General features: G+C 42.6%; 1 long non-coding RNA gene across 1 annotated transcript; it reads left to right on the top strand.

The window, feature by feature from the left end:
- Window positions 1–30: 30 nt before the first annotated feature.
- On the top strand, window positions 31–5,067 carry LOC129855192 (uncharacterized). Its single transcript, XR_008759437.1, has 2 exons — window positions 31–3,171; window positions 3,380–5,067. It is a non-coding gene; the product is annotated as an uncharacterized LOC129855192 (long non-coding RNA).
- The last annotated feature ends 634 nt before the right edge of the window (window positions 5,068–5,701 follow it).

Below are 5,701 nucleotides of genomic sequence, written 5' to 3'. Positions count from 1 at the left end.
GGGGGGGAGGGGGGGGGGCTGGGGGTCAAAATCAAAAGTAACAGTATCTGGTGTGGCCAGCAGCTGCATTAAGTACTGCATCTCCAGTATGGCTGGTGGTATTGTCATGCTGAAGGGTCATGTCAGGATGAGCCTGCAGGAAGGGTACCACATGAGGGAGGAGGATGTCTTTCCTATAACGCACAGTGTTGAGATTGCCTGCAATGACAACAAGCTCAGTCCGATGATGCTGTGACACACCACCCCAGACCATGACAGACCCTCCACCTCCAAATCGATCCCGCTCCAGAGTACAGGCCTCGGTGTAACGCTCATTCCTTCGACGATAAACGTGAATACGACCATCACCCCTGGTGAGACAAAACCGTGACTCATCAGTGAAGAGCACTGTTTGCCAGTCCTGTCTGGTCCAGCGACAGTGGGTTTGTGCCCATAGGTGATGTTATTGCCGGTGATGTCTGGTGAGGACCTGCCTTACAACAGGCCTACAAGCCCTCAGTCCAGCCTCTCTCAGCCTATTGCAGACAGTCTGAGCACTGATGGAGGGATTGTACGTTCCTGGTGTAACTCGGGCAGTTGTTGCCATCCTGTACTTGTCCCGCAAGTGTGATGTTCGGATGTACTGATCCTGTGCAGGTGTTGTTACACGTGGTCTGCCACCGCGAGTACGATCAGCTGTCCGTCCTGTCTCCCTGTAGCGTTGTCTTAGGGGTCTCACAGTACGGACATTGCAATTTATTGCCCTGGCCACATCTGCAGTCCTCATGCCTCCTTGCAGCATGCCTAAGGCACGTTCACGCAGGTGAGCAGGGACCCTGGGCGTATTTCTTTTGGTGTTTCAGAGTCAGTAGAAAGGCATCTTTAGTGTCCTAAGTTTTCATAATTGTGACCTTAATTGCCTACCGTCTGTAAGCTGTTTGTGTCTTAACAACCGTTACACAGGTGCATGTTTATTAATCATTTATTGTTCGTTGAACACAAGCATGGGATACAGTGTTTAAACCCTTTACAATGAAGATCTGTGAAGTTATTTGGATTTTTACGAATTATCTTTGAAAGACAAGGTTCTAAAAAACGATGTTTCTTTTTTTTGTTGAGTTTACTTGTATGTGCACAAATATATACAGTATGTATTCATATTCAGTATATATTGACACTATAAAACAGAAATGCAAGGGGGAACATTGTATTTTCTCAAAACATTGTATTTTTATCCAGATTTCGGTATGAACAGTAACATACAAAACAAATACAGTAGAAGATAAACAAAAAGGCTTGTTACTATAAAGAAAAAAACAATTATGGTGCATCCGGTCTCCTATTTGGGTCTGGCCACAGCACCGAATCAACATCACAAGTTGATGTTCTCTCTGGCTAAACAGTGGGGGAAGTATTGTCTGAAGTAGTGTATCCAGCCCTGGCATGCCCCCTCGTTCATGTCACCACAGGCCTCCTCCATCGCCTGGAGAAAGGGTATGCGTTGGTGGGGTTGGCAATCGTATACCTCCCAACGTCACTCCAAAAATAACTTCTATTGGGTTTAGAAATTGAGAATATGGTGGCAGGTTGAGCATAAAAAACTTGATGGTCAATGAACCAACTGTGGACCAGAGCAGCCCGGTGGTATCTTACGTTGTCCCAGATGACAAAAAACCTGGACTGCTCTGGCACATTCCTCTGGTCATTGGAAATTAGGATATTATGCAGGGTGCCAAGGAAGGTGATAATGTGGGCAGTATTGTAAGGACCAAGAGTAGCATGATGATGGACACCGTTCTGACTAATGGCTGCACACATTGTGATGTTGCCACGACGCTGTACAGGGACATTAACGATGACGTGGTGTCCTATGAGGTTTCTTCCCCTGTGTCTTGTTTTGGCTAGGTTAAAGCCGACCTCGTCAACGTAGACAAAATCACGATGCTCTGCAGCAGCATCTAGTTCCATAACTCTGAAACAGACAAAACATTATTGTATGACAGTATGAATAGACAGAGTAGTCAATATGTAGCACAATACACTGGAATACAGTACCAATGACAGGATAGTATAGCTTACTTGTACGTATTTATAGCGCAGTTGTTTCATACGAGCTGCTTCATACGAATCTGATGGCGTTTCAGGAGACGGTCAATTGCGGATAAACTTACCCCGTTTATGTTACTGGATGTTGTGTTCAGTGATTTGGTGTTGCAGTTGTCGTAAACGTATGCTGTTGTTTGAAATGACCATATTCACTATGTGTTGTTCCTGCTCTGCTGTGAACAGACGGTTTCTTCCTCCATTGAAGGGTCGTCTAGCAATTCTGCCAAAACTTGATGTGAATGGTTAGGGTGCAAGACTTCTTTCAGTATGAAATGTTACTGTAGTGCTGTAAGTGCTGCAGTGCTGTAAGTACAGTAGCATGGTATAGAGGATAGGTTCTCATTTTGGACCCTCTGCCCAGCCTCCCTAAAACTCAAACCATGGTTGACCACATGGTCAACCAAAGGGAACCGGATCTCATCTGTGATGCTTCTCCTTCCTCCTCTTCCTTGTCCCACTCCTCGTCCTCACCCTCTTCCCCCCCCCGTCCTCATATCCTCCTCTTCCTTGTCCCTCGCTTACTCTCACTCCTCATCCTCTAACTCTCTCTCCAAAATTGGTCTCCATTGTTTTCCAAACCAAGAAAGCCAACCTGAAGCCTATTTATAGTGCTCAAGCTCTGATTTCTAAGTGAAGAAATTAGCTATAAGTGTTTTCACACGTGAGCACTGGGTGTTGGTAATCGGTAAATGAGTGTGTCATTTTGAATGGCAGTGCTTTCCAAACGAAACACTAGACCTGTTAGTTTTGAATAACGTGTCTAATGTAGAGAACTGTGTTTAGTGTTTTGCAAAAAGTGTTTTACAATTGGAAACTGAGTGTAAAGCAGATAATGTGTTTGCAGTTTTGCAGACTTGGTCTGAAGATTAGGTACATGAGTTAATCGTTTCACTGAGTGTGCCTCAAATACCACGTTTAGTGTGTAAGCGATTGTAAAAAACTGTAACCAAATCTAAAATGAGGACAAATCAGTGTGCCAAATAATGTAACAGGATTGACCTTAACAGAGTTGACAATTTCATTTGAAATCAGCCATTAATCCCCTCGTGACAGGGGGAATGGAAGCTTGTTGTGTGCAACAGGGAGGTGAATGCTTCACAAACAAAAAAGAAATTGCTAAACCATTTCTACTGTCTTTTTATGGGTAACAGCGTTGACATGTTATGCTTGACCTGCTTGGTTTCCCACCACAAAACACTAGAAATGGCCAAAAAGAGTAGAACCAACTCACCTTCTTTTACACTATGATTTGACTATTAGATGTTTAATGTTTAAAAAAAAAGGATTTTAAAAGGATTTCTTTCACCATATTAAAACAAGAGTTCAGTTCACTTAACAGGGTTGGCACAGACGTAAATTAATCACTAATCACATGAAATAAATAGTCATCTTCAGAAATGACTGTCAAAGCAACAAAATAACTTGGGCTTTACAATAATGGTGAAACTTGGAGACATTTTTGGATTTAGTGGGTTGAAATCTTCCTAGAAGTGACACAGGGTTGAAGGAGGGAGATGTAAAAACTCAGAATTTTGGCACTTTAGCAATATTAAATACTCATATTAAAAATAGGGTTTATTGAATTATCCATGTGGTCTATATTAAAGGGCATTTAATTTCATATAGCAGGCTTTTAAAATTCAATATTGGTTCACAATATCTACTTCAAATATCAAAGGGATGCAAAAGGCACTGTTTTTGTGGAATGACCCTCTTACGGCCATTTTAGCATCTACATCACCATCCAGAACTTGTTTCTACAAATACATTTCATTTTTACAGTGCGTTAAACTCTCCATCTGCAATTTGTAAAATGTTGTCTTTTCTGTTTCTAACCGGAATATTGTTTCAAATGTAGAACCCTTGCGCATCAGGACAGTTGATTGGAAAGATGTCCTGATCTATATGTACAGATACTGAAAATGATAATTCAAAAACTAACATCTGAACTACATTGCTTTGCAAAGGGTTGCCTTCTGTAAACACATTTTATTTGACTCTATATTACTCATTATGAACGACTTTTTGATGTGTCAGGCTGCAGGTGAGGCTTATGAATGTGATGGGTACCAATTGAAGAGCACCCCACAGTTTCTGTTCTGCTACTTTTTGTTGATGTCTACATTTCCTTTCTGTTGAGGCTCCTCCAGGTTCACTGCGTCAGAGTCCCCTGGACTTTGGCTTTCACAGTGCAACACTCTGCCTCTTCCTCTTTTCCTCTGCTCTGGCCAACTCCTCTGCCCTTTACAGACAGCCGTACTGTAACACAAGGCTGAATGTCACTGAGTTAATCCTGCTTTATTCAATTAGGAAGATTGGGAGGGAAGCGGATTGAAAAAAGGATATGAAATAGCCACACTGGGAAAGGAAACATTGCTACAGAATATCACCACAGGAGTTGATAACCAAGTATAACTATCAGTCAGTGTACAGTATGGATGTAGCTCTGGGAGAAGATGCGTTAACAAAGCAGCTTCCACGGAGGCCTGGCATATAGTGTATTCTGGTCCCTTGTCAACCTTACTGTATCTCATAGAATTCTCAGTGATATACTGTTCATGGTGCTGCACATGATTATGCACAGGACATGGGAATTGATTACTTTGGAGTCATTTGAGTCTAAAGCAGCTGTGCTTGGGGCTTCTTATTCTGTGTCTATCTCCTTGTGTACAGATCAATGTCGATAAAAACACATTTGGGAAGCGAGGAAACACATAAGAAAACTACCGTATGAGTTTGATAATCCATGATGACTTTTTATGCTATTTACTACTGTATGAGATACTGTTCTTAATCATTATATCTTAATCATTGATGCTCCCAACTTGTTGTGGATCACTTTGTGTACACACAGTACACACTCAAACACACAGTAAGAAGCATGCATACAGTAATTAATGGTTATAACCCGACATAGTGTATGTATTACTTGTCCTCTGTCACATCACAGATCTATTTATGATTAAAGTATTTTATATTGTCTGTGCACAGCTGTGGTTATTGATCCCACCCATCCTTAGTGGCATTACAGACTGCGAATCAAAATGAATCATTGCTCTGAGGAACGTTGGTCATTATTGAACGGGGTCCCTCAAGCAGTTGTAAAATGATAAATCATTCTTCCAGCTCGGTAATTTACTGTATAGGGAGTAGATGGAGGGGGAGAGAAGGAGAGGAGGAGGAGGAGATGGAGGGGGAGAGAAGGAGCGGAGGAGGAGGAGGAGATGGAGGGGAAGAGAAGGAGAGGAGGAGGAGGTGGAGGGGGAGAGAAGGAGAGGAGGAGGAGGAGTAGATGGAGAAGGAGAGGAGGAGGAGGAGGAGATGGAGGGGGAGAGAAGGAGAGGAGGAGGAGGAGTAGATGGAGAAGGAGAGGAGGAGGAGGAGGAGGAGGAGAAGGAGGAGGGAGAGAGAGATGGAGTTTATTTCCTTGAGGGTTTCTGCATTTCTCTTTCTACGCTTCCTGGAGTTGCCCTCCAGTGAGGTATGTTTTTAAAACTCAAGTCACATTATTAGTTGAGAACCACAAAAGCTTCTATTAGAATTAAATCAATATTGTGTTGCCATCTTAATTAATGAGACAATTGTGGGACAGAGAGCAAGATTATTGACCTGCAGT

This window comes from Salvelinus fontinalis, chromosome 5, assembly GCF_029448725.1.
Source record: "Salvelinus fontinalis isolate EN_2023a chromosome 5, ASM2944872v1, whole genome shotgun sequence".
NCBI classification, from domain to species: Eukaryota; Metazoa; Chordata; class Actinopteri; order Salmoniformes; family Salmonidae; genus Salvelinus; species Salvelinus fontinalis.
This window is presented reverse-complemented; position numbering and strand designations above follow the sequence as displayed.